The sequence below is a fragment of the Hypanus sabinus genome, chromosome 2 (assembly GCF_030144855.1).
Source record: "Hypanus sabinus isolate sHypSab1 chromosome 2, sHypSab1.hap1, whole genome shotgun sequence".
Lineage (NCBI taxonomy): Eukaryota > Metazoa > Chordata > Chondrichthyes > Myliobatiformes > Dasyatidae > Hypanus > Hypanus sabinus.
Window position 1 is genome coordinate 134,618,185 of NC_082707.1, and position 18,070 is coordinate 134,636,254.

The window sequence follows — 18,070 nt, forward strand, 5'->3', positions numbered from 1 at the left end:
AATTTCCAGATACATTTACATTTCTTCCCCTCACAGCTATCAGAACACTTCCATCAAAATATAGACGTCACCATGACATCCTAAACAAAAGCCCTTATTAGTGTAGCAGACATCTACATACTGCAGAAAAGGTTGCCATGTTTTATGAAAACTATTTGTTAAAATACATTAGGACGGATAAGTCCCCAAGGCCTGATGGAATATTCCCTGGGCTGCTCCACGAGGCAAGGGAAGAGATTGCTGAACCTCTGGCTAGGATCTTTATGTCCTCGTTGTCCACGGGAATGGTACCGGAGGATTGGAGGGAGGCGAATGTTATCCCCTTGTTCAAAAAAGGTAGTAGGGATAGTCCAGGTAATTATAGACCAGTGAGCCTTACGTCTGTGGTGGGAAAGCTGTTGGAAAGGATTCTTAGAGATAGGATCTACGGGCATTTAGAGAATCATGGTCTGATCAGGGACAGTCAGCATGGCTTTGTGAAGGGCAGATCATGTCTAACAAGCCTGATAGAGTTCTTTGAGGAGGTGACCAGGCATATAGATGAGGGTAGTGCAGTGGATGTGATCTACATGGATTTTTGTAAGGCATTTAGGAAGGTTCCACACAGTAGGCTTATACAGAAAGTCAGAAGGCATGGGATCCAGGGAAGTTTGGCCAGGTGGATTCAGAATTGGCTTGCCTGCAGAAGGCAGAGGGTCATGGTGGAGAGAGTACATTCAGATTGGAAGGTTGTGACTAGTGATGTCCCACAAGGATCTGTTCTGGGACCTCTACTTTTTGTGATTTTTATTAATGACCTGGCTGTGGGGGTAGAAGGGTGGGTTGGCAAGTTTACAGATGACACAAACGTTGGTGGTGTTGTAGATAGTGTAGAGGATTGTCAAAGATTGCAGAGAAACATTGATAGGATGCAGAAGTGGACTGAGAAGTGGCAGATGGAGTTCAACCCAGAGAAGTGTGAGGTGGAACACTTTGGAAGGACAAACTCCAAGGCAGAGTACAAAGTAAATGGCGGAATACTTGGTAGTATGAAGGAGCAGAGGGATCTGGGGGTACATGTTCACAGACCCCTGAAAGTTGCCTCACAAGTGGATAGAGTAGTTAAGAAAGCTTAAGGGGTGTTAGCTTTCATAAGTCGAGGGATAGAGTTTAAGAGACGTGATGTAATGATGCAGCTCTATAAAACTCTAGTTAGGCCACACTTGGAGTACTGTGTCCAGTTCTGGTCGCCTCTGTATAGGAAGGATGTGGAAGCATTGGAAAGGGTACAGAGGAGATTTACCAGGATGCTGCCTAGTTTAGAGAGTATGGATTATGATCAGAGATTAAGGGAGCTAGGGCTTTACTCTTTGGAGAGAAGGAGGATGAGAGGAGACATGAAAGAGGTGTACAAGATATTAAGAGGAATAGACAGAGTGGACAGCCAGCACCTCTTCCCCAGGGCACCACTGCTCAGTACAAGAGGACGTGGCTTTGAGGTAAGGGGAGGGAAGTTCAAGGGGGATATTAAAGGAAGGTTTTTCATTCAGAGTGGTTGGTGTGTGGAATGCACTGCCTGAGTCAATGGTGGAGGCAGATACACTAGTGAAGTTTAAGAGACTACTAGACAGGTATATGGAGGAATTTAAGGTGGGGGGTTATATGGGACGCAGGGTTTGAGGATCAGCATAACATGGTGGGCTGAAGGGCCTGTGATGTGCTGTACAATTCTATGTTCTATTTGTTTTTGACTGCACCATACATGTCAAGAAGTCCAAAGGAATGTATCCATGATTAATTTATGCCAACCAAAAAGTCCAGGGGCCTCATCAGATATCCAACAAAGTAAAATGTTCTTCCTCACACAAAAAGTCAGGATGTTAAAAAGTTTTTTCTGATGTGCATTAATAATACGACTGCTGGGTAAGCCTAAGAGAAAAGGTCCATCTTCAGAATCTTTTCCATTTCACCCACAACATCACTCCAGTATGCCTGAAGTTTGGGACAAGTCCAAAAGCAGTGGGTGAAAGTTCCAGTAGTTACTTTACATTTAGAACACATTGGAGAAACACCCATTTTAAATTTTGAAAGACCGTCTGGAGTCAGATGGGCTCTATGCAGGATTTTGACTTGCAATGCTTTAGTTCTATTACAAACTGAAATTTTCTTTACATTATCACAGATGTCTTCCCATGTTTCAGCTGCAATTTCTACTCCCAGCTCTTCCTCCCAGACCCTTCCAAGCTGTTCAGCCTCTCCACAAGAACATTCCCTCAGGATGTTGTAAAAGTACTAATGGAGACTTCACCCTTAGAACAAAACATCCTCTTTCTGTGTCAGAATTATAGAAATCAGTTAACAATGATATTTTTTTCTGTATATAACCTCTTATCTGAAAGAAACGAAAAAGATCCTTGTTGGGTATGTTAAATTTCTGTACTATTTGACTAAAAGACATCATTGTTCCTTCATCAAACTAATCTCTGAGATGGAAAATACCCTTAGAAATCCAAAGTTTAAATCCAGGATCCATTATGCCAGGCTGAAAATCTGGGCTGCTGGTTATTGGTGAAGTGTGATATTTTCGCTGCGTTGCCCTCAATTTGTTGCATCGCCCTCCAAGCTTAGACTGTATTAATTGTTATTAGATTGCAACAATATTCCTTAACTAGTTTCATCTTATTGAGGAAAAGCAAATTAATAAGAGGGCATTTTGCTTCTGAAATTTCAATGTCTCGCCAAATTCAGGAGGGGATCCTGCAAACCCAGACAACCACATAAGATAAAAAGGAACTTAATTGATATTTCTTGATGTCTGGAAAATCCAGACCCCCTAGATTACTGGTGTGTGGCATGTGGCCAAGTGGTTAAGGTGTTGGACTAGTGATCTGAAGGTCGTGAATTTGAGCCCCAGCCGAGGCAGCATGTTGCTCCAGTCCACCCAGCTGAAAATGGGTACCGGCAAAATGCTGGGGGTTAACCTTGTGATAGACTGGTGTATTATCCGGGGGGAGTCTCATACTCTCAGTCGCTTCACAGCATGGAAACCGGCATAAGCTCCGGCCTGATGAGCCTATGAGGCTCGGGACAGACTTTAACTTAACTAACTTAACTAGACTACTGGGAAGCTGTAAATTAGACATTTTAGTAAAGTGTTTGTGAATATTAATAAAGCTTGCATTGCTAAAGTAAAAATAAATCTTTTATAAATCAAAGCAGAATGAAGTTAGGGGAAAATCCCATTATTTTAATAGTTTTAATGTGTTATGTACCAAATGGACTCATTTAGAGTATAGAAACAGGCTTTCAGCCCATCTCACCATGCCAATTTTTACCAATCCCATTTGCCTGCATTAAGCCTGCCTTTAGCACATTTTCTAAGCAAATATCTGTCCAAATACCTTTAAACAATATATCTGCATTTGCCTTTGTTACCTTCTCCAGCAGCTCACCCTTTGCATGGAAATACTCAGATCTTATTTAAATTTTTGTCTTGTCACCTGAACCCTATGCTGTCTAGCTCTGGACTAACCTGGGATAAAGAGTCTGACAATCCATCCTATGTATGGCACTCAGATTTTATCAACCTCTGTAGGGTCACCCCTGCCTCCTATATTCCGGTGAGAACTGACCCATCTTAATCAATCTTTTTAACTACAGTCTTCTATTCTCAGCAGCAACCCAATGAACCTCATCTGTCCTCTCCCTTTTGCTGCCATGTTCTTCCTGTGGTGTGGCGACCAGAAATATACACAGTCCTTTAAGGCCGTCTACCTAATGTTTAATACAATTGCAACATGACGTCCCAGCTCTTCTATTCAATGTTATGCCTGTAAAGGCAGGCATACAAAATGTCTTTTTAACTGCCCTCTGATCTTGTGTCTTCACTTTCAGGAAGCTATGGACTTGCACCCCAAGATCTCTTTCTATAAGAATGCTCCCTAGATTGTTGCCATTTACTCCATATATCCTCCCTGAATTGGAATTCCTATTTTTAAGCAATACCTCACACTTGTCTGGATTAAATTCCTTCTGATCTATGTCCTACTGTATCTTTAATATCTTTCTTTGTTATCTATGACTACCAATTCTCATGTTGTTTACTAACTTAGTAATTATACTACTAATGTTCTTATCCAAAGCAGTTCTAGGGCACCATGATAGGACAGTGGTCAGTGCAGTGTTATCATAGTTCGAGGCATTGGATTTCAATTCTAGCATCTTCTATAAGAAGTTTGTTCATTCTTCCTGTGAACATGAGGGTTTCCTTCAGATAGTCTGATTTTCTCCCACAGTCCAAAGACGTATTGGTTAGTAGGTTAATTGGCCTTTGTAAATTGTCCTGTGATTAGGCTGCGGTTAAATAGGTGGGTTGTTAGTCAGAAGGGCCTTTCCATGATGTATCTTTAAATAAAATAAATATGTTGCAAACAACAAAGGCCCTAGCAATCTGATGTGCACCACTTGTTACAGACTATCCGTTATGAAAACATACTTTCATTACTACATCTGCCTCTTAATTCATTACCAAGCCAATTTTGGATCCAAATTGCCAGCATACCTCTAGTCCAGTGGTTCCCAACCATTTTTTGGCCATGCCCACCTAATCACCTCTAAAATCCTGATGCCCCCTGTGGTGATATATAATTCTTATTATTCAAAAAGTGAACTCCTATTCACCTGGAGGAAGCCTAAAAGACCATTAACTTGGTTTAAACAAGCTTCCAAAGAACGTGGCATTCATGAAAGAGAAAAATAAAAGAACCAAAGGACTGTTAAAGTTCTGAGGAAGAAATTACTAAGAAATGGTTAAAAAAAAGAACATTAAGTGATATTAAAATAATAATAATAATAAATAAATAAAACAATGCCGATTCGTTTCTACAGCATACAAAGACAGATACACCATTTAAAAGAGATGACACAATGTACACACCTTCACACCACCAAGAACCGAAAGGTACTGCAAAAAGCAGCATTGGCGCGACCTCGTACGAGTTTCTTACGCATTTGGACTTGTTCATTCGTTCCTTCCTACATCAGTCAATTAATTAATTTAATTATGAAAGCCACTTGATGGTTGTAATGATGGTGATACATTATATATACAGTACATACGCAATTACACATGTACATACACACAAGTATTTTTATGTATGCATACTGTATATACACATATGTATTAACTCACACACACACTCATACTCACACAGACTTACTAGAAAAAATTCACTGTTAATAACTCATTCTCAAATTGCCCCCCTTAAAAATCAAATTACCCCCCTGTGGGGCATATGCCCCACATTGGGAACCACTGCTCTAGTCCCTTGGGCTGTACTCTTCTGGATTAGGTTACTATGTGGGACCTTATTGAGTTTACAACTGAGAGCAATGTAGGCATCACTAACTCTTCCACAGATGGGGTAGGAAGTGGCTAGTTAGACAATGGATGGGTTGTTTGTGTAGAGGTGTATTCCTTCTGCAGTTTATGTAGGGCTTCTCTGTGCTCCTGATGCCTGAACTTCATTCTCAATACCATCTTGAATGTACCTTCTGCAATTTGATCACTCATGGCTCAGAGGTTACAATGAACCAGTAAGTTTGTGTACCCCTTCAGAAAAATTTGAGCACATCTTTCAACCTTCCTCTCTGCCTTTCTGACAATTTGCTTCCCTGATAGAGCTTGAAATAGCGTGACTGCTTTAGGAGTCTGGAGCATAGGGCCCTTGGAAAATGAGAAGGCGGTCTTAATATACAGAATTATATGAGGCTTTGAACAACTATTTTGTGTTGGTCTTCATAGTAGAAGATATGCTAGCACAGTAAAGAAAGATGTTATGGTTGTGATGGCAGTTGAAGATCTTGATGCAATTGTGGTGAACTATGTGTCTGTCTGGACACGCCCCCTGCTGACTGCTCCTGTGGCTCCTCCCACAGGCCCCTGTATAAAGGTGATCTGAGGCCTGACGCTCGGCCTCAGTCTCCAGGACATAGTATGATGGACACTCACTCCTGGTTCCTTCTTCCAGTCAATAAAAGCCGATATCTCGCCTTACGTCTCAGTGTGAGTTATTGATGGTGCATCAGCAATTGGTATCACTAATGAGGTACTGCTGAGCAAACTAGTGGGCTTAAAGGCATACAAGCTCCCTGGTCCTAATGGAATGCATCCCAGACTAAAAAAATAATTGTGGAAGTTGCAATAGAGTGGATCATATCTAAGTTTGCAGATGACATTAAATTCAGTGGGAAAGCAAATAGTGCAGAAGCTGTAGAGAGATTTAGATAGGTTAAGTCAGTGAATCTGACAGGGTATTCCTTCAGACCTTGAAGGAGACTAGTGTTGAAATTTCAGGAGCCCTGAAAGATATATTTAAAATATTGGTATCTATGGGTGAGGTGCTGGAGGATTGGAGGAAGCTCATGTTGTTCTGTTGCTTGAAAAAGGCTCTAAAAGTAATCCGGGAATTACAGGCTGGTAAGTTTGACATTGGTAGTAGGTAAATTATTGGAAGGAGTACTAAGAGATAGGAAGTACAAGTATTTGGATAGATGGACTTATTAGAGAGAGTCAACATGGTTTTGTGCATGGTAGGTCATGTTTAACAAATCTATTAGAGTTTTTCAAGGAGGTTAAGAGGAAAGTGGATGAAGGGAAGGCAGTGGATGTTGTCTACATGGACTTCAGTAAGGCCTTTGACAAGGTCCCACATGGGAGTTTAGTTAGGAAGATTCAGTCGCTAGGTATACATTGTGAGCTAGTAAATTGGATTAGACATTGGCTGAATGGGAGAAGTCAGAGAGTGGTAGTGGATGATTGCTTCTCTGAGTGGAGGCCTGTGACAAGTGGTGTGCTACAGGAATCAGTGCTGGTTCCATTGTTATTTCTCATCTATATCAATGATCTGGATGATAATGTGGTAAATTGGATCATCAAATTTGCTGATGATACAAAGATTGGAGATGTAGTGGACAGTGAGGAAGGTTTTCAAAGCTTGCAGAGGGATTTGGACCAGCTGGAAAAATGGGCTGAAAAATGGCAGATGGAATTTAATACAGACAAGTGTGAGGTATTGCACTTTGGAAGGGAAAACCAAGGTAGAACATACAAGGTAAATGGTAGGGCACTGAGGAGTGCAGTAGAACAGAGGGATCTGGGAATGCAGATACAAAATTCCCTAAAAGTGGCATCACAGGTAGATAGGGTCATAAAGAGAACTTTTGGTAAATTGGCCTTTATAAATCAAAGTATGGAGTATAAGAGATGGAATGTTGTAGTGAGGCTGTTTAGGGCATTAGTGAGGCAGAAATTGGAGGATTGTGTGCTATTTTGGTCACCAAATTACAGGAAGGATATTAATAAGTTTGAAAGAGTGCAGAGAAGCTTTACAAGGATGTAGCCAGGACTTGAGAAACTGAGTTACAGAGAAAGGTTGAATAGGTTAGGACTTTATTCCCTGGAGTGTAGAAGAATGAGGGGAGATTTGATAGACGTATATAAAATTATGATGGGTAAAAATACAGTGAATACAAGCAGGCTTTTTCCACTGAGGCTAGGGGAGAAAAAAACCAGAGGACATGGGTTAAGGGTGAAGGGAGAAAAGTTTAAGGGGAACATTAGGGGGGCTTCTTCACACAGAGAGTGGTGGGAGTGTGGAATGAGCTGCCAGATGAAGTAGTAAATGAGGGCTCACTTTTAACATTTGAAAAAAACAGGTACATGGATGAGAAGTGTATGGAGGGATATGGTCCAGGAGCAGGTCAGTGGGACTAGGCAGAAAAATGATTTGGCTCAGCCAAGAAGGGCCAAAAGGCCTGTTTCTGTGCTGTAATGTTCTATGGTTCTATGGGTAAGGGTCTGGTAGATGGAGTATAATGTTGGTAAATGTGAAATCATCCACTTTGGAAGGAAAATTAGAAGATCAGGTTATTATTTAAATAGTGAAAAATTGCAAATGTAATTTTTACAGATGGACTTGGAAGTGTATAAGCACACATTACAGAAAGTTAGTTTGCAGGTGGAACAGGTTATCAAGAAAACAAATGGGATGTTGGCCTTTCATTGTTAGAAGTACTGAATTTAAGACCAAAATTGATTTTGGAGATGGTGCAGTGGAGGTTCACCAGGTTGATTCTGGAGATAATGGGTCTAGCCTATGATGAGAGACTGAGTCTCCTGGGACTATACTCACTGGAATTCAGAAGAATGAGAGGGATCTTACAGAAACAGAGCAAATTATGAAAAGGATAGATAGGATAAAGGCAGGAACATTGTTTTCACTGATAGGTAGTAGGTTTTGAATGGAGATGAAGAGAAATAGTTTTTCCCAGAATCTGGAATTCTCTACCCAGGGAAGTAGTAGAGGTGCTGTTTCATTGAATATATTTAAGACACAGCTAGATCTGTTCTTGTATAGTATGGAAATTAAACGTTACGGAGAAAAGTAAATAGCTGGAGCTAAGTTCACATCCAGATCAGCCATGATTTTATTGAATGGTGGAGCAGGCTCACTGAGCCTGGTGGCTTTCTCCTATTGCTTATGTTCTTATGTAAGATTTAGGAAGTCAAGGCTCACTGGTGCCCAGAATACCATGTATTTTGTGCCAGGTCTGGGGATTTGATCTTCAAGGATGTTTATTCTTAATAGATCTAAAGCCTTTGCTAGTGCTTTTGAAGACAATGACCAATGGAGCACTGTTGAAAAATAATTTCTATTATAATGCATGAAATGCAGCATTTAATTTGAATATGGATGTGATTGCTTTGTTTGGAAATACTGTGATATTGTAGTGGTGTGGCTACACGCAGCGCTACAATAAACAACACGGAGTCGATAAGCTGCAGTTGCAAAAGAGGTTTATTCAAACTTTGTGGTCTCGCTTTAAAGCCTTCCTGATCCCGCCCTCCCCGGGCTGGAATGCTGTAGGGGGCGCGTATTCACAGTCCTGTCCCACGCGCGGGCTTTTCCTCTTGCTGGTGAAGCAGACTTGGCGCCCTTTTTGGGACTGGCCTCAATGCCGGTGCGTGCCGATTTGTGAGCCGGTTCGAGTGTGCTGGGAAGTGGGTCGCTACATAACCGCACCCCCCCAGAACTGGTGATACACCCCCCAATGTCCACAGTCTGGGTCGGACTCTGTTTGGGAGGTCTGCCTCTGCGCCGCAGTGCCTGAATCTCGACCGGCTGCTCCACGTCCACATGGGCCGGTTTGAGTCTGTCCACCGTGAAAACCTCCTCTTTCCCCCAATGTCCAGTACGAGTGTGGACCCATTGTTTCTGATCACCGTAAACGGCCCCTCGTAGGGCCGCTGTAGCGGTGCCAGATGTCTGCACTGTCGTACAAAAACGAGCTTACAGTTTCGCAGGTCTTTGGGTATGCAGGTCGGGTTCTGCCCATGCTGCGAAGTGGGTATGGGGGCCAGGTTACCGAGCCTCTTGCGTAGTTTGTCCAGGACTGCTGCGGGTTCTTCCTCTTGCCCCCCTGGGGCTGGTATTAACTCCCCTGGGATGACCAGGGGTGCGCCATACACCAACTCGGCTGACGAGGTGTGCAGATCTTCTTTGGGCGCCGTGCGGGTTCTGAGCAGGACCCAGGGAAGCTCGTCCACCCAGTTAGGCCCTTTGAGGCGGGCATGAGAGCCGACTTCACGCTCCACCTGTCCGTTTGACTGTGGGTGGTAGGCATTTGTGTGGTGCAACTGTGTCCCCAAAAGGCTGGCCATAGCTGACCATAGGCTGGAGGTGAACTGGGTGCCTCTGTTGGAGGTAATGTGGGCCGGTACACCAAAGCAAGATACCCAGGTGGCAATCAGTGCCCGGGCTCAAGATTCGGAGGTGGTGTCGGTGAGCGGGACCGCCTCTGGCCGTCTTGTGAACCAGTCCACGATAGTCAGGAGGTGCCGCGCTCCGCGCGACACTGGCAGGGGGCCCACGATATCCACATGAATGTGGTCGAAATGCTGGTGGGTGGGGTGGAATGGTTGCTGCAGAGCTTTGGTGTGCTGCTGCACCTTGGCTGTTTGGCAGTGCATGCACGTTTTGGCCCATTCACTGACCTGCTTGCAGAGTCTGTGCCAAACGAACCTGTTGGAGACCATCCAGGCTGTTGTCCTGATGGAGGGGTGTGCTTAGTTGTGAATGGAGTTGAAAACGCACAGCCGCCAGACTGCTGGGACGATGGGACAGGGTTGGCTGGCAGTGATGTCACAGAGTAGGGTCCTGTCACTTGGACCTACGGGGAGGTCCTGGAGCTGCAAACCAGAGACTACAGTCCTGTAGCTAGGGAACTCCTGGTTTGCCTGCTGTGCCTCTGCCAGTTCTTCATAGTCTACCACCTGGGACAGGGCTAGGATGTTAGGGTGGGAGAGGGCATCCGCCACAACATTGTCCTTTCCCGAGACATGCCGGACATCCATCGTGTATTCGGAGATGTAGGACAGATGTCGCTGCTGGTGGAACAACCAGCGGTCGGATGCCTTCGTGAACGCAAAGGTAAGTGGTTTGTGGTCCGTGAACGCGGTGAAGGGCCTACCTTCCAAGAAATGTCCAATTGCCAGGTATAATGCCAACAGTTCCTGGTCAAAAGCACTGTATTTGAGCTCGGGTGGTCGTAGGTGTTTGCTGAAAAACGCCAGGGGTTGCCAGCGACCCTCGATGAGTTGTTCCAGCTCCCCACCGACTGCTGTGTTAGATGCGTCCACAGTGAGGGTGGTAGGGATGTCCATTCTGGGGTGCACTAGCATCGCGGCATTTGCTAAGGCTTCTTTGGTTTTAATGAAAGTGGAGGCGGACTCCTCGTCCCAGGTAATGTCCTTGCCTTTACGTGACATCAGGGCGAACAGGGGGCGCATGATTCGGGCAGCTGAAGGGAGGAAGCGGTGGTAGAAATTTACCATACCCACGAATTCCTGAAGGCCTTTGATTGTGTTGGGTCAGGGGAAATGGCGGACTGCGTCTACCTTAGCAGGCAGAGGGGTTGCCCTGTCTTTAGTAATCCTGTGGCCCAGGAAGTCGATGGTGTCGTACAGGTGCTGTAGGTCCTTACTGTGCTGCCGTTCGTGGCCCTCAGGGTGGGACCCGGTGCCTTGTTGTGGGTGTCATAGCTCGTCGGAGGTAAGACGCTGATCTCGGCTCCGGTGTCGACCAAAAAGCGGCGTCCCGACCGCTTGTCCCACACATACAGGAGGCTATCCCGATGGCCAGCCGCCATAGCCATCAGCGGCGGCTGGCCCTGGTGTTTCCTGGGAACTTGCAGGGTGGGCTTCTGCGCCCCACCGCTGGTGGTAGAAGCACCATTGTTCATTGGCCTCCTCACCCCTGCCTCTGGGGTTAGCGGGCTCTGTGGCCGGGCCTGGACTGGTTTGCTGCTGGGATCGTGGCCTGGTGATCTGTGCGACGGACACCCCACTCTCCTTCTTGGCTTTCCACAGCAAGTCCGCCCGGGCTGCCACCTTCCGGGGGTCGCTGAAATCCGCGTCAGACAGCAGCAGGCGTATGTCCTCGGGCAGCTGCTCCAGGAATGTCTGCTCAAACATGAGGCAGGGCTTGTGTCCTCCGGCCAGGGACAGCGTCTTGTTCATCAAAGCCGATAGCGGTCTGTCTCCCAAACCATCCAGGTGCAGTAAGCGGGCAGCTCGCTCGCACCATGAGAGTCCGAAAGCCCTTATGAGCAGGGCTTTGAATTCTGTGTATTTGCCGTCCGCTGGGGGCGATTGTATGAACTCCTCAACCTGGGCCGCTGTTTCTTGGTCGAGGGAGCTCACCACGTAGTAGTAATGTGTGTCATCCGAGGTTATCTGTCGAATGTGGAATTGGGCTTCTGTTTGCTGGAACCATAGGTGAGGTCGCAGCGTCCAGAAGCTTGGCAGTTTTAACAAAACTGTATGAACAGATGCAGCATCATTCATCTTCGGCCCAAATATCGTTTGGGCTGTCGGGGTCACCAATTGTAGCGATGTGGCTACACGCAGCGCTACAATAAACAACACGGAGTCGATAAGCTGCAGTTGCAAAAGAAGTTTATTCAAACTTCACGGCTTCACTTTAAAGCCTTCCTGATCCCGCCCTCCCTGGGCGGGAATGCTATAGGGGGCGCGTATTCACAGTCCCGTCCCGCGCAGGGGCTTTTCTCCTTGCTGGTGAAGCAGATTCGGTGTCCTTTTTGGGACTGGCCTCTATGCTGGTGTGCGCCACTTTGTGAGCCGGTTCGAGTGCGCTGGGAAGTGGGTCGCTACAATATATTTCATTTCATGAAAGCTGCTTTCAAATGGGATGTATTATTTTAACTTGGAAGATTTACCTTATTAATCACTTGACTACTTTTAAATATCTTGAGTGCAACATAAATGTTGCAATATTGACCACAAAGTGTGTTTGCCATAATTTGAAATGTCTTAAAAAGTTGTTGAATTCTATTTAATCTTTCTGTATTAGACAATTGTCTTTCTTGCTCAGAAAGGGTCAACTAGTCATTGAAGTAAAATTATTTATTCTGTGACTAACTATTCCCTTTTAATTTACACATCTAGTTATGAGCTCTTTATATTAACTTGGCACTAAAATCTTTCCTACAACTATAGAATTGTTAAGCCTTTAGAAGAAGACTAAATTGAGCTGTGTCTCATACTGCAGAAAATCTCTTCCCTCTGGAATGTTGGCATCATTATAGAACTACCTACAGTGCCCTGTGATTTTTTTTCTCCCAAGATATTTTCAGAGAACCAAAGGAGTAGCATCTTGGGACTTATTTTAATGTGTTAATTATAGGAAATGTATTTTTGCAATATTCAAGCATTTTATTTTTCAATAAAAGCTAGCATTTACTCATGCATACGATAGAGTTTAATGCTGAATTCTTAGTAGCTTTAATGCAGCTTCTGATTCAGAAATGTTCATGGCAAAACTGCTGGAAAGTGGCGCCGCAACGGAATGTTGGCCCTTTTTGCCTTTCTGAAGTTTACATTTTTGAAGCACAGCACACTGGTAGGAGCTGTCTAACTGTATCTGCCCCCTGCTCTAAACAGCCAGATGCTGTATAGCTAAGTTGAACTATTGCGTCAATAAAATTCAGACTGGGTGTCGCAACATGTTTACTGTTAATCGAAGTTTGTATCCTGTTTATTGTAATATTTGAGATGTATACAGCAATTGATAAATTTACTTCTTTGAAATGCAGCAGACAGAATGTTCTGTGTTCTTAAGCAAATAGATGGTTGAATCTATCACTTATGCCGAGCCTTGAAAGAAAAACAGGTAGTGGAATTTACCAGCTTCTACTTGAAAAAATTCATCTGTAAAGAAAATTATATCATAATTCTATCCTGAACAATAAGCTGTAGTTGAAAATACTAGTACCTAAGGCAATTCATATTCTGTAGCATATTGCTAAGCAATTTGCTTCTACTTGGAACCTTATGAAGTAGTTTGCAATTTTCCTACATACTGACAAATTCTTGATCATTATCCTTAATTCTTCTTTCAGAGCAGGCTTAACTCCTTATTATAAATGCTTGCAATTTTAAATCCTCAATGAAGAATCTAGAGGAGGATCATTCAGTTCTTAGCATACACATGACAATAATTAGTAGAAATGAAACTCTAAGGGCAAGATGGTGGTTATTTTTCAAATAGAACAGTTCCGGTATAGCTTTTAACATTGATGTGAGGTCATGGTCACCTCTGCATTCAATAGAGCTGCCTCATTAGTAACACTGAAAAGCAATCAAAGATTAGATGATCTACAAAGATGGGTTTTTTAGAGGAAATGATCTTCCTTAAAAATATCTTTGTAATGAAATCATGGAATAACTCAGATGTACATTAACTGCACAAACAATCTTGAAATTTGAATAGAATTCGATGGTTTAAAATTCAGAAGGTTTAAATCCCTGGCAATAGATCCTGTGGACCTACTCTTTATGGTTGAAAGCATTTCGGAAAGTTTTTAATTTAAAATGATTGTAGATTGCAGAATTGAAAATAGAAAAGTTTCTTCCAGCAAAAGCTTGGCACTTATCACTTGCCTTACAAAGCAAGTTAATGTGGTTTATGTTAGATATTGGCCTCAGCAGAAGTGTGGTAAAGGTTCACCAGAAGATTACCAAGACCCCAAAGAAAAGATTTTGAGTGAAGACTAAATAAATTAGGTTTGCTTTTTCTAGAATAAAGGAGTATGAGTGATTGGAATGAAAAGTTTTAAGATTTTTGAAAAGAATTTTACCATTGGATAAGAAAAATATTTTCTATCAATGGTGACTTAAAGTTGAGGACATAATGTTAAACTCAGAATTATGTTTTTCAGGAGAGAAAATGGAAATGTGATGAGGAGTGTTGACTTTCCTTTCCATGAAAACAAATAAACATTAGCTCAATTAATAATTTTAAATAAGACGTTAATGGAATTCTGCTCAATAAAGTAAACAATCATATAGGACAGGTGAGTGGAGTTAAGATACATTTCAGCCATGACCTTATTTAGGGTTCAAGATTCAAGATTGTTTAATGTCACTTCCAGTACAGAAGTATAAAGAAGTACGAAATAATTGTTACTCTAGGTCCAGGGCAGCCAAAAGATAAAGATTACAGTATTAAAAAACATAATAAATATAAATGCATAAGATGACTTCTATACATAAATTGATTGTATGTTCTTAAAGTGATGCTCGCCATCAGAGTACCTGTACATAAGATGACTGACAGGAAATGTGTTCTGGGGTGTGGAGGGGTATTGATAGGCATTACTGCTTGGGGAAAGTAACTGTTTTTGATCCTAGTGATCCTGCTGTGGATGATACGTAGCCTCCTCCCTGATAGGACTGGGACAAACAGCCCATGAACAAGATGGATAGGACTTTTCGTGCTGTTACTGGCCCCTTTCTGGCACCATTTTGTATATATGACCTTGATGGGGCAAGGCTGGTGCCAGTGATACATTGGGCAGTGCTGGCTTCCCATCGTACAGCCTTCCTATCTGGTTCAGAGCAGTTTCCATACCAAGCCACGATGTAACATGTTCGGATGCTCTCTACTGCGTATCTATAGAATGACATGAGGACAGTCCAGCTCTCTTCAGCCTCCTCAGAAAGAAGAGGTGTTGGTGAGCTTTCATGATTGCATAGAATGTATTCTGGGACCATAAGAGGTTGTGTGAGATGTGCATTCCCAGGACTTTGAAACTGTGCACAGTATCCACTGCTGATGTAAAAAGGGGTATGAGTATTGCAAGTTCTGCTGAAGTCAATAACAATGTCCTTTGTCTTGTTGACATTGAGGAAGAAGTTATTTGCCTGACAGCAGGCCTTGAGCTCTTCTATCTCCTCTCTGTAGGCTGTCTCACCATTGTTAATGATGAGCCCCGCCGCTGTCATGTCCTCAGTGAACTTGACAATGTGATTACTCGAGTGTTTGGCAGTGCTGTCATGTGTGAACAGAGTGTACAGCAATGGGTTCAGCACACAAGTCTGGGGTAGATGTGTGTTGAGGATGATGGGATGGGGAGAGTGGTCATGCATCATGACTATCAGAGTTCTGTTGGTTAGGAAGTCTAACACACAGTTGCACAGTGCTATATTTAGATGGAGGAGTAGTTCACCCTGGTCTGTGGGACAGTAGTGTTGAATGCCGAACTAAAATACAGAAACAGCATTCTGACATAAGTGTCCTTATTTTCTAGGTGTCCCAGAGCCAAGTGCATGATAGATGCTGTGGCATCTGTCGTAGAGTGGTTCTGTTGGTAAGAAAAGTAAGTGTCCAGTGTAGTAGGGATGAAGTTTTTGATATGTACCATTACTGGCCATTTAAAGCACCCCATGCTGATTAGCATCAGTGTCACTGGGGAGTAGTTGTTTAGTTCTGAGGATGTAGATTTCTTTGGTACAGGGATGGTGATGCCTGATTTGAAGCATGTGGGGACAGTAGCCTGCATTTGTGAAGTACTTGGCCAGGGATGTTGTCTTGCCCGGTTGCATTACGGGTGGAGGGGTGGTGGGTTGACTCTCTGCTGAGTCCTTCTCACGTTTACTGCTCACAGATAGTGGCTGCTCACCTAGTAGCTTTTGTGGCTGGTGTTGTATTGCATTTCTCAAAAGTGTGCATAAAAGTTATTTAGAGCATCTGGGAGGAGGGAGGTGTTGGCACAATTGACACTGTTTTTTCTTGTGTACTCAGTAATGGCCTTGATAACCAGCCACATACACCAGGGATTATTATCAGATAGGTGTTTTTGCATAAGTGCTCTTGTCTTCTTGATGCTTAAGATGCAACTTCTCCTAGCTGCTCTGAGAGCTGTTCTATCATAGACCTGAGGGCAACGTCCTGGGTATTTAGAAAGGAGCGCACCTCTGCGTTCAGCTGGAGCTTCTGGCTGGGCTGTGAGATGACCTTTCTTGAGGTCTTACATCAGTTGAGCTCGATGTCAGTAAGACAAAGGTGATAGTGATGGGCTTTAGGTAGACTAAGCCTGCATTGCTTGCTGTTACTGTTGATGGTGACGTGGATGTGGTGAGGACCTACAATTACCTGGGGGTGCACATGGATGATAGCCTTGAGTGGAGCACCAAAACAGAGGTTGTGTACAAGAAGGGCCAGAGTTGCCTCTACTTCCTGAGGATACTGGGGTCCTTTGGAATATTCAGGCCTCTCCTTTACATGTTCTAGTCGTCTGTTGTAACCAGTAAAATCTTCTATGCGGTGCTGTGTTGGGGCAATGGCATCAACACGGGTAATGCCAACAGGCTCAATAAACTGATTAGAAAGGCTGGCTTTGTTGTAGCAGTCAAACTGGATGCACTAGAGACTGTGGTAGAACAAAGGACAAAATGGAAAATCCTGGCAGTTCTGGACAATGTTTCTCATCCTCTGCATGCCACCTTGACTGAACAGAGGAGCACTTTTAGTAGTAGACTAAGACAATTGCGCTGCTCCAAAGCGTGCTAAATGAGGTCATTCTTACTCTCGGCCATTAACCATAGAGTACAGCCCGGAAACAGGCCCTTTGGCCCATCTGGTCCATGCTGGAATCATTTAAACTCCCTACTCCCATTGACCTGCACCTGGACATAGCCCTCCATACCCCTACCATCCATGTATGTATCCAAGCTTCTCTTAAACATTTAAATTGAGATTACATGCACCACTTGTGCTGGCAGCTCATTCCATACTCTCATGACCCTCTGAGTGAAGAATTTCCCCTTCTGTTCCCTTTAAACTTCTCACCTTACACCCCGAACCAATGTCCTCTTATTGTAGTCTCACCCAACCAAAGTGGGAAAAGCCTGCTTGCATTTTCCCTATCAATACACCTCATAATTTTGAGTACCTCTATCAAATTTCCTCTCAATCTTCTATGGTCTAAAGAATACAGACTTAACCTATTCAATCTTTTCTTAGAACTCAGGTCCTCCAAATCTGACAACCTCCCTGAAAATCCCTGTAAAACAAGGTGTACTCTCTCCACCTTGTTTACATTTTTCCCCTACCTAGGTGACCTAAAATGCACACGGAACTCCAAATTTGGCCTCGTCAATGTCTTATATAACTTCAACTAACATCCCATCTCCTGTACTCAGTACATTGATTTATGAAGGCCATTGTGCCAAGAGCTTTCTTTATGATCCTCTCTGCCTGTGACCACCACTCTCAATGAATTATGGACCTGTATTCCCAGATTCCTTTGTCCTACCATTTATTGTGTAAAACCTACCCTGGAAGGTCCTACCGAAGCGCAAAACCTTACACTTGTCTGCATTAAGTTCCACCTGCCATTTTTCAGCCCAATTTTTTTACAGCTGATGCAGATCTCTCTGCAAACCATGATAGACTTCCTCACTGTCACTACAGCCCCAATCTTGGTGTCATCTGCAAATTTGCTGATTTAGTTTACCAGATTATCATCCAGATCATTGATATAGATGACAAAGGACAAAGGACCCAGCACTGATCTCTGTGGCACACCACTAGGCACAGGCCTCCAGTCAAAGAAGCAATCCTCTACAACCTAGTTTCTCCCGCAAAGCCAATGTCTAATCCAATTTACTACCTCATCCTGAATGCTGAGCAACTGAATATTCCTGACCAGCCTGCCATGTGGGAATTTG

General features: G+C 43.6%; 1 protein-coding gene and 1 long non-coding RNA gene across 6 annotated transcripts in view; one reads left to right on the top strand and one right to left on the bottom strand.

Annotated features, from left to right (window-relative positions):
* Nucleotides 1-18,070, top strand: part of fsip1 (fibrous sheath interacting protein 1) — a 418,033-nt gene that overhangs the window by 101,875 nt on the left and 298,088 nt on the right. The window lies entirely within an intron of this gene.
* Nucleotides 1-18,070, bottom strand: part of LOC132384413 (uncharacterized) — a 43,231-nt gene that overhangs the window by 1,416 nt on the left and 23,745 nt on the right. The gene's annotated exons all lie outside the window — the stretch shown is intronic.